We start from the raw sequence: 12097 nt of genomic DNA on the forward strand, positions 1-12097 counted from the left end.
TGACTCTGCAATTTCACTGCTGAGACTCTATCCTAAGAATACTAAAACACCAACCCAAAAGATCCTATGTACCCCAATGTTCATAGCAGCACAATTTACAGTAGCTATTTGCTGGAAGCAACCTAGATGCCCATCAGTAAATGAATGGATCAAAAAACTATGGTACATTTACACAATGGAATTCTATGTAGCAGAAAGAAAGAAGGAGCTCCTATCCTTTGCAACAGCGTGGATGGAGCTGGAAAGCATTATGCTAAGTGAAACAAGCCAGGCAGTGAAAGACAAATACCATATGATCTCACCTTTAACAGGAACCTAAACAACAAAACAAAGAAACAAACAAAATATAACCAAAGACACTGAAATAGAGGACAGGCTGACAGTGACCACAGGGGAGAGAAGAGGGAATTTCAGGGGACAATGGAAAGGGTTCACGGGAACAAATTTAAAGGACACATGGACAAAAACTAGGGGGAGGGTGGTAATGGGAGGGAAGTGGGGACGGTTGGGATGGTTGGCTGGATTGCCTGTGAAAGGGAGAAAACTGTACTTGAACAATGATTAAAATATTTTTTTTAAAAAAAAGTCCCTTTAACATTTCATATAATAATGATTTGGTGATGATGAATTCCTTCCGTTTTTTCTTGTCTGGGAATCTCTCTATCAGCCCTTTGATTCTAAAAGATAGCTTTGCTGGATAGAGCTATCTTGGCTGTAGGTTCCTGCTTTTCATGACTTTGAATATCTCTTGCCAATCTCTTGTATCTCAAAAGTTTCTTTTGGGAAATCAGCCGACAGTCTTATGGGAACTCCCCTGTAGTAACTGACTTCTTTTCTCTTGCTGTAAGATTCTCTCTTTATCTTTATCCTTTGGCATTTTAATTATGATGTGTCTTGGAAGGGGCCCCTTTGCATCCATTTTGTTTGGGGCTCTCTGTGTTTCCTGGACTTGTATGTCTATTTCCTTCACCAAATTAGGGAAGTTTTCTTTCATTATTTTTTCAAGTAGATTTCCAGTTTCTCGCTCTTTCTCTTCTTCTGGTACCCCAATGATGCAAATGTTTTAATGCTTAAAGTTGTCCCAGAGGCTACTTATACCATCCTCATTTTTTTTTTGATTCTTGTTGTTCTGATTGGTTGTTTTTTGTTTCCTGATGTTTCACATCATTCATTTAAATCTCGGCTTCATCCACTCTACTGTTGTTTCCCTGTAACTTGTTTTTTATTTCACTTAGTGTATCCTTCATTTCTGACTGTAATTTTTTATGTTGATGAGGTCCTCACTAAGCTCCTTGAGCATCCTTGGAACCCACTTTTATACTCTGCTTCCAATAGATAACTTATCTCCATTTCATTTAGATCTTTTTCTGGAGTTTTGATGTGTTCTTTCGTTTGGGCCCTGTTTCTTTGTCTCCTCATTTTGGCAGCCGCCCTATGTTTGTTTCTATGTATCAGCCAGAGCTGCTTTGACTCTGTGTCTTGGTAGTATGGCCGAATGTAGTAGGTGTCCTGTAGTGGATGGTGGCACTCCTTTCCTCTCACCAAAGATGGTACTGGAGGTGCATCCTTTGTGTGGTTTGAGTACACACTCCTCTTGTAGTTGAGCCTTGGTTGCTGTTGTCAGATCAATGGGAGGGATTTACCTAGACCAGACAGCTTCAAGGACTGGCTGTGACCACTTACCACCAACTTCTGCCCTCCATGGAGGATCAGCTGTGCAGGGGCAGGGTGGTAGTGGAGTCTGAAATGGTCTGTAGCTGCCCTCTGGGTGCACTGGCCCTGGGGTTTCCCAGGTGATAAAAGCCAAGGTCTGCTCCCACCTGTGTTTTGCCCAGGGCCACCCTGCTTGAGCCATAAAGCAAGCTGAGATGGCTGCTACTTGTACTGGGCTTGGAGAGAGCCCCAGGTGAAGCCAAGCTGTGAATCTAGGCTGGCTGCCACTAGTGCAGGGCCTGGGGCTCACTGAGGCCAGCTGTTGCTTGTTTGAGAGGATTTAGAAAGTTGGGAAGCATGATCCAAGACCAGCCATTCATGTGGAAAAGCAGTTTGGCTGGGGCCATAAGTTGGGTGGGATGTAGTCTCTGGGGATCTCCAAGGTGGGTCAAACAGTATTTGCCAGGTTGATGGAGTCTCACATATGGCACTAGCTTGCTGGTTCAGTCTCGATGGATGTGGTTTCTTTAATTCCCTTGTTGTCAGACTTCTATTCAACTCAATTTCTGATGGTTCTGACTGATATTTGTTCTATATTTTAGTTGTAATTTTGATGTGATTGTGCGAAGAGCTGTGTCTCCCTATGCCTTCATCTTAATGGGAAGTATTTTTCTTTGGTGGGTTTTTTTTTGTGTGTGGCAAGAACACTCAACATGACATCAACTTACTTTCTTAACAATTTGTGCACAATACAGTCTTGTTAACTATAGGCACAATGTTGCACAGAAGTTTTCTAGAATTTACTCATCTAGCATAACTGAAAATGTACATCTATTGAACAACTCCTGATTTCCTCACCCCCCCCACCTTAGCAACCACCATTCTACTTCTTAAATCTCTTAATCTAGAAGAGTCATCTCCCAACTCCCCTTTTTCCTTGATATTGGCTTGCTGAATAAACAAGGCATGAATGTAGAATAAATATTTTACAGAATACTTCATTTTCTGAAGTTTTATTATTTCTTCCACATGATGTTATTTAATTTGTTCCTTTGTTTCTATTTTTCATTTAAACTAGAAATTAAATTTGAAGTCTCTATTAGATCCTGTTACAACATTTTGGAAAAAATACCTCATATTACATCACATCAGAAGACATGTAGTATGAATTGTCTCAATTTTATTGATGCTGAGTGGGTTTAGGTGGTGGCAGGCCAATGTCCCCATTGTAGACACAATTTCCTCTTACAGCCAGGTGGTGATATTTGGGCATCTTGTGAATGCCTATAATTGCCTTAGCAACTACTAATAACTACTTTATAAATAGATAAATTCAATAGGAGTTTAAAAACTGGCAGTTTTCTAATTCTTTAAACATTTATTAGCTGTTAAGAAGAGCTCACTTCCATCAATTGAGATCTTTGGCTTCTCAAAATACAGCTCACACAGGAAAAGTGAGGTGAATACTGATGAATAATTTTGCCTTAATTATCAATTTTTAGAGTAAGGTATTTATGTACTAACTACCTTCAATGATGGTGAGATTTGCTCTCTCCTTTTCCCATAAACTCGAGGACTTTCATACATTTAATGTATTCCAAACAATCTCAATCATTATTTCAAGTGCTCAAAGTGTCCATATTTGACCAGTGAAAGCCCCCTTGAGTTACTTCCTGACCCCCAAATGCAAGGAGACCTCTGCTTTTATCCCACAATTTCTGTTTGCAGAAAGACTAAATGTTACACGTGAAACTTCATCCACGGCTGCTAGAAGCCAGAAAAAAAAAAATAAAAGCAGTGAACTCAGAATTACCTTCCAATGTAAAAAAGAAAAAGAATTCTGTGAATCTGAGGGTAGGGGACTAGGAAAAAAAATGTAGAAATGTCAGTTAGACATTATGGGAGTGGAAAAGAATTGGATATAAGTAAATCAAAAGGCAGACATATAACCTCAGGATCACTTTTACAATGAAATATTGATGCATATGTCTTTAGGCTACATTTTGATATTTATATATAATCTATCCACCCTCTAACAAAAGAAAAGAGGAGCAGGGAGAGAGAAATAGAAAGAGAGCCAAAGAGAGAGAAAGAGTGGTTTGGTTCTTCCAAAAACATTGAGGTATGAGCACAATGCCGCCAAGTCCACCCATCAGCTGAATCGCACCTGTGAGTACTACCTCTGAGAGTTGCCTTGCCCTTATTTTTGCTCCATGTCTGACTCCTGATTTGTTTCTTAATTTTGGAATGGCTTTTGACTTCTTTTCTATTTTTCATTAATTTTATTTAATAAAGATTATTTCTTCTATTTGGTGAGATGAAAATTTAAGGAATTATGCCATGTTTCCCAGAATATTGTCTACTGTTTTGCTAACAGAGCAGACAATTCTCCCAAGTCCAAGTCATTCAGAAAATTAGGTATTTTATTTTATTTTATTTTTTAATATATTTTATTTATTATGTTATTACAGTTGTCCCATTTTCCTCTTCACTCCCCTCTATCCTGTACCCCCTCTCCCACCCATATCCCCCCCCTTTATTCATGTGCATGAGTCATACTTATAAGTTCTTTAGCTTCTACATTTCCCATACTATTCTTACCCTCCCCCTATCTATTTTCAACCTACAATCTATGCTACTTATTCTCTGTACCCTTTTCCCCTCTCTCCTCCTCCCACTCCTCTGTTGCTTACCCTCCATGTGCCCTCCATTTCTGTGGTTCTGTTCCTGTTCTAGTTGTTTGCTTAGTTTCTTTTGGTTTTGCTTTAGGTGTGGTTGTTAATAACTGTGAGTTTGCTGTCCTTTTACTATACATGTTTTTTCTTTATCTTCTTTTCTTAGATAAGTCCCTCTAACATTTCATAAAATAAGGACTTGGTGATGATGAACTCCTTTAACTTGACCTTATCTGAGAAGCACTTTATCTGCCCTTCCATTCTAAATGAGAGCTTTGCTGGATAGAGCAATCTGGGATGTAGGTCCTTGTCTTTCATGACTTGGAATATTTCTTTCCAGCCGCTTCTTGCCTGTAAGGTCTCTTTTGAGAAATCAGCTGACAGTCGGATGGGAACTCCTTTGTAGGTTACTGTCCCCTTATCTCTTACTGCTTCTAGGATTCTCTCCTTCGTTTTTACCTTGGCTAATGTAATTATGATGTGCCTTGGTGTGTTTCTTCTTGGGTCCAACTTCCTTGGGGCTCTCTGAGCTTCCTGGATTTCCTGGAAGTCTGTTTCCTTTGCCAGAATGGGGAAGTTCTCCTTTATTATTTGTTCAAATACGTGCTCAATTTGTTGCTTTTCCTCTTCCCTTTCTGGTACTCCTATAATTCGGATGTTGGAACATTTAAAGATGTCCTGGAGGTTCCTAAGCTTCTCCTTGTTTTTTGAATTCTTATTTCTTCATTCTTTCCTGTTTGTTTGTTTGTTTTTTTTCTTCCTTCTGGTCCACTCTATTGTTTTGAGTCCCAGTTTCCTTCCCATCACTATTGGTTCTCCGTGCATCTTCCTTCATCTCTTTTATGGTAACCTGCATTTTTTCATGTAATTTGAGCCCAAAATCAACCAATTCTGTGAGCTTCCTGATCACCAGTGTTTTGAACTGATAGATTGGCTATCTCTTGGTCACTCAAAAGGATGAGCCTTGGGGCATTGATCTGTTTTTCTGTTTGAGACATCTCTCTCTCTCTCTCTCTCTCTCTCTCTTTGGTGGGGGGGGGGGTCTGGTCACTCCTGTTACAGTAAGGGATGGAGCCTTAGGTGTTCCCCGGGGCTGGGCACCCCAGTGGCTAGATTGTGGTGTTGTATGTGGGAGCTGGGGCAGGAGGGAACAATGGCCACAGCTCCATTCTCCTGGGATCTCAGTCCCTTCCCTGGGATCCTGGGTTGTGCGCTCTGCCCTGGTTCACAGTCGCAGCCTCACTGGGTCTGCCAATTGCCACTTGCGTACTCATGGTCCACCCACTGTGATCTTGCACACCCCAGATGGCTTACCCTAACCCTCCTATCGGTCTGGATGAACAGGTCTACTTCAACTTCTTGGCTGTCCGACTTCCATTCAGATAAATTCTCTGTCAGTTCTGGGTGTTATTCTGCCTCTAAATTGTTGTTCTAATCTTGGTTGTGTGTGGAGGTATGGTGCATCCACTTATGCCTCCATCTTGCCGGAAGTCCAAAAATTAGGTATTTTATGATGACAGTTGTTACACAAAGTACAGCTCAACTCAAGAGCAATAAAGCCACACACTTAAGCCAGGATCTAAATCTACTTACCTAACTGTAAAACCAAAATTTAACTGCAGGGTTTAGCAGCAAATTGTGATGTGGACTCTGGCCCTCGGGGTCCGTGTGTTGTGGCTGCGATGAACAAATTCACACAAACTACAGAAGTCCTGTGGAGAAAAAGGGATGGCATGGCCACTCTCCAAGTGATAGAGGGCCCCAACCCCTGATTGGACAGGGTTTTATTGCTTTTCTGGGAGCATTACATCAAGGATGGTCCTCATTTAGTATGCACAGTTTCGCTTTAGGTGATTACTTTTACAGATAACAACAGAGAGAATGTTGCTAATTACTTCAAAGAAAAGGATGTTTGCAAATCAAGGGGAAAAGTGGTCAAATTTGTTACACTTCATACTTGGGAGGTTTAGCACAGATTTTAGAAAGCTACTTTAAAGATATGCAGTAAACATTTGCTGCCTCAATTCAGGGTGAGGGAGCTTTAGCAAAAAGCAAGCCTCAAAGCAGCCTAGGTACCATGCAAGCCTGATTCCCCACAGGAAAACTGATCTGTGGGCTCAGTTGCTGTGCACCGAATCACTCTGCTGGTTTTCTGAATCAGGGGCTGGGCTACATTTGCCACTGCCATGAGGAACGGTTCCCTATAAAATTGCCCACAGCAAAGTTGGCACCATCTAAATACGTGGGCAAGGCTCAAGAATGAGATTATGTTCAAGAGAGAAGGCTGGCAGTGCTGTGACAGTACTCATTTTTCACATCAGTTGCTGGAAAAAATAAAGACAAAAGTTGAATCTACCCCATACCACCACTTCCAGAAAGGATCAAATTGACCCAATATAATATTTACATCAAAACATTACATTTCTAAACCGTTATTTCTCATCATATATCTTATAAAATCTAAGAATTAAGCACAAGTAGGAGTGAATGTGACTGAGGCAGAGAACATTTCAGAGGCAAGAGTAGGCCTTGAAGATTTAAGATCTTCCTTTCCTACTATAATTCAGACTTGACTTGATTGCACTGCAGTCTTTTCCCCTTTAATCTGATGAACACAAGGGACCAAAAGAATAGAACTATTTCCCTACCATGAAGCTGGGTTATTAAATGTAGGCATCTTGACATATTAAAGTGGAACTATTATACTGTGGTGTGCTTTCTTTCCTTGAAATGATGATCCAAGTGATAGATTAGAAAAAGAACATAATGCATGGTAGACATCAATGAGGGTCCACTGTTAATGTTGACCTTAATGATAAAAATAATAGTAGCTTATGTTATTACATACTTACATTGTCCCAGTCTTATTTTACTAAGTACTTTAAATCAATCCAGTGATATGGACACTATTTTTACCCATTTTACAGATAATGAAAGTTGGGTACAGAGAGGTTAAATAAGTTGTCCTACTAATAAGAAACAAAGCTAAGATTCAAATTCAGGCTGTCAGAACCCATTATCTTAATCACTATTTGATCATGATTGCATCCATTTATTAGCATATACATTCATCATTCATTCATTCATACAGCAATTATATAGAGGGGGGACCCCCCATAAAACAGAATTATCTTCTTCTGAAGGGTGGGGCCCTTGTAATATAGGCTTCCCTGCTAGTTGAGTATTCTAGGAACCCATCTGTATCAGTATACCAGCTGGCATTGTTGTGAGAGGCTGCCTTCTACTTCAGTGAATTTCTTTGAAGACTCTTTCAACAAGTTTGCCCATTTCATGATGGGTGATTTATGAGTACACCCACCCACACTGTGCTGAGTGTTGAGAAGTTTTTTACCAGTAATGGCATGACCCCCATGTCCCACTCTTCCTATTCACCTGATATCACCCTGAGTGACTTTTTTGTTTGTTTACCCAGATGAAAATAGTCCTCAAAGAGAAATGCTTTGCCAATGTGGAAGAATTTTAAAAAATGGCAGAAGCTCTAAAAGGCATCAAAACTGATGAGTTCAAAAACTGTTTTGAGCAATGGAAAAAAGTCTCAATAGATGGTATTGCATGAAACAGAGAGTACTTTGAAGGTGACTGAAGTTGAAACATATAAGAATAAATACACAATTTTTTATAAATAAATTTTGTTTTTTGGAGGTCCCCTCTCATATTCAATGGCTCCTAAATCCCATATAATTATCCAAGCATTGTAGATACAGTAAAAATAAGTCTATAACTCAGCCCTTAAAGTAGCACCTAGTGAAAATTTTCTCCTTGGACAGACTTATTCTCAGGGCCACCCTCCCAAGGTTCTGAGTTTGTTCCTAAGGCCCCAGCCAACACTCTCAGACTTCAAATATTTTCTGGGGTCCAAACACCTCTGGTGACCCTCAGCTCCACAACAGACTCAGAGGGAAAATCCACTTGGCCACATCCAGTCCTAGATTAAGCAGAGAAAGCAGATGAGAAAATGGAAGGAATAAGAAACCTTCACCTGAATGAGTTACTTTAAGAGGAGGGACAGCCACGTAGTAACCAGGTGCACCAGTCTAAATGGACTCTAAGCCAAAGATCAGCAAATTTTTTCTATAAAAGGCCAGATGGTGACTATCTTAGGCTTTGATGGCCACAGGTTCTTCTTTATTTTATTTTTACAAACTTTTAAAAACATTTTTTAAAAAACCATTCTTAGCTCAGAGATAGTATAAAAGCATGCCATAGGGTGAATTTGGCTGGCAGCCATTAGTTTGCTGACCCTTGCTAGAAACTAGCACCAATTATTCTTCAAGAATATGCTCTTTGTGAATACTTTCAGCCACTGCTTAGAGTATAGAACACTGAAATACAACTGGTCTACCCTCTAAAGGGTATAATCAGGTGACAATCACCTAATACAAAATTGCCTTCTGTGTATAGAAGGTCTTTTCAATCACAGGCTTTTATTTGGCTTAGGATATGCAGCTTTGGGGGTCAGATGACGCATGCTCACCTGCCTGCAGTGATCACAGAATGCTGTGGATGGCTCGTCAACACACAAGAAAAACATACACAGAGACAACCAGGTCCTGTGGGGAAGTAGGAACAGAATAGCCACTCTCTCTGGTGGGGAGAGCACCCCATTCCCCCTCTGGAGAGGCTTTTTATTGGTTTTGTTTGAATAAGAATTCAGGTAAAAGCTCATTACTCATTGCAAGGAAGTAAGGATCAAATAATAGATAACAAGGAAGTCTGAGGGGTTATTTTGAGTCAGGATCAAAGAGCTATAAAACTTTAAGGAACAAACTTACTTCTTCCTTGGACCCTTTTTATTTAACAGAGCATTCTAAACAAAGCAGGTTTCACAGGATTTTACATATTCTTTCTTAGGCCTGATCACCCAGGGAACCCGCCCTTTTCAGCACAGAGCTACACCACCCTGTTATTGTTTCAGGCTTAGGTGGAGCAAGGGAAGTAAGACAGCCAAGAGATAAGGAGATTTCCTCCCAGACATGAGGACTCAGGCTATGTCAAAGCCGAGGAGCAAGGGTCCATCACCCCCTTTTGCTGTAGCCCCCAAAGTCCTTTCTTGGGGGCCTCCCACATGATCGTGCCTGTCTTAGATCATTCCCCCCTTGGGGAATCTTACCCGTCATTGGCTAACCGACCAAGCATTGGGGGTCAGTTATGAATGAAGCAGTGCTCCTGCCAGGGAGATAAGCTTTTGTTTTCTTGCTGGCTTATGGTCCAAGGTCACTTCATCAGCCTTAGCCTTGGCAGGGGGTTACAGCTTCTGATACCAGGCAGTGCGGTCCCCAACAGTCAGAGCTGTATTGCTCAGGAAGTTATGAGTTCCTATCTTGGGAGCTGCTTCCCTCTGCTTCCAACAGCATTCTGTGTGAGAACTCAGGAGGGATATGAACAAGGAAAATAGACATGATAAGCTGTTTGACCTCAGGGAATATAGAGGGGAGGGGAGAGTTTACGGTGTGATTCCTAAATGAATCCTATTGCGAGATGCCAGGATATATGTACTCAAATTGCACTGAAATACTAAAAAAAAGAAGATTCCTGGGCATCACCTGGAAAAATTCTTATCTTACTTGATTCATCAGAAGTTAGGCGGGCAATCCATCTTTTGAAAAGTCTTCCCAACTTGTGTGGTGCTCTGGCTCATGGGGGAAGCTGACTCTGAAAATGTCCTTGTGGGAGAATGTGCTAGTTCTCACAGCATGGCCTGCAGTAGTTTATCAAGGGGTCAGGAGGTACTTTGGTAGTTCACAAAGAAAAACACTTAAATATTTTGTTTACTTATATTTCATAAATTTAAAATGAAAACCTCTCGTTAAGCTATTTTGAGGTACATTTCTATCTACTGAAAAAAAAGTCTTTTCTAACATGAAGAACTCAAGCCATAAAAGGCTTTTGATAATTGTTAGATAAAATTATGATTTTCCCAAACTTTCTCTATATTTGGTCAATTAATCTTGACTAGTATTCAGTTAACATGGAACAGTTTGGTCTCTGTGAACATATTTTTACATCATACAAGTTTTGTTTATATGGGTTAAATTTACATTTTATTGGTCTCTATTATATGATTTTATATCTTCACCACAAAATAAATTAATCAAAGGCTTAAGAGTTGACTATTGGAGAGGAGTGATAAAATCAATAACAAATACTTTAACACAAATTAATTTTAAAACACAAAGTAAAGAACTTTTCAAATATCTGTAAATGTGATTTTATACCATTAAGTAAAAAATAAAGTATAAAAAAGAATACAACATTGAATCTCAAGTAATTAAATTTTATGGGATCAGTAATCTATTTGCCTCTTTATGAGATTTTGCTAAATACATCTACAGCAGAAGAAAAATATTTTATGTCTATATTCTTTCCTTCACTTGGGGCAATGGGATCTTGGCCACAGAAGTGAGCATATGGTCTAAACTTCATAATCAAAATCATCTATCTTCCTGGCCACTGTTATTGGTTCCAACATGGGCACATGACCCAAACTGGGACAGAGTCCTTTCCATGTCTTTATCTATAGACACTACTAGAAGGTTCTGTTTCTCTGGGATCACAAGTCATAAGAATGATGCAACCTTTCAGCTGTCATATGTAAAGAACCTGCCTGAAAATGAAACAAACAGAAAAACACAGACACAAGAGGTGGCAAGGGAGAGATGGAGGCCTGACAATGTTCTTTAAGCATCTGGATGAGACATCCTTCAACTTTTCTGCCCTCTTTGCAATTTCAGTTATGAATTAATATATTCCTTCCCACCCCTCCTTAGGCTAATTTGAAGTGGATTTCTACCACCTGTATTAAAGCCCTGTCTAACAAAGAGATTTTATATAATTGTCAGGCAAGGTACAGTCAACATTCTGCTAAAGCAATCTGCTTTTTTTCAGGGCAAGAAAAAATATGACCTTCCAGTATAAACTTTATGAATTCTATGAATAAAGACCAAGATTTCCAATGTACCACTCAGCATTGCATTCCTCATAATAAAAAAAGTTACAAGTCAACCACTGATGAGAAGTTTATAAAGCTAACAAGGCAACTACCATATTTAATGACAAATATAGTTAGTGTCAAATCAAGAACAATTGTTGGCAAAACTCCTTTATTAAATGATACTGCTGTATAAACACAATGTCATTAACATAAATATGACTTGAAAGGTGTGTTCTTGAACACCTTTTGCTTTCTAGTAGGTCAAAGTGATTGTTATGCAGAATATGAATAAGCTCTTTGCAGCTGTGCAGCATTTATAAGAGACTGAAGCACTTGATTTTTTGCTTCCGGTTGTCATTGAAAACTCGCTGTAGGCAGGGGTGTCCAACCCATAGCCTGCAGGCCACATGTGGCCCAGAATGGTTATGAATGAGGCCTGATACAAAATTGTAAATTTACTTAAAACCCTTTTTTTTCTCATCAGTTTTCATTAGTGTTTGTTTATTTAATGTGTAGCTCAAGATAACTCTTCTTACTCCAGTGTGGCTCAGAGACACCAAAAGGTTTAATATCCCTGTGAGGAAGAATGTTCATGTAAGTTATTTGGTGAGCTATGGTATGGAATGGAAGAAAGCATTGGGGTTATTCCTACCAACACAGCAGCTATCTTGTATTGTCTTCCTATTCCCCTAATGATGTTTCCTGGGATTCCTTTCCGAATAAGCTTCTTGTACTCCAATTCTTATCTCAGAGATTGCTTATTGGGAAACCCAAATTGAGATGCCCTGGCAAGGTCTTTGCTCTTATACATTTTAAA

Source organism: Phyllostomus discolor, chromosome 6, assembly GCF_004126475.2.
Source record: "Phyllostomus discolor isolate MPI-MPIP mPhyDis1 chromosome 6, mPhyDis1.pri.v3, whole genome shotgun sequence".
Classification (NCBI taxonomy): Eukaryota; Metazoa; Chordata; class Mammalia; order Chiroptera; family Phyllostomidae; genus Phyllostomus; species Phyllostomus discolor.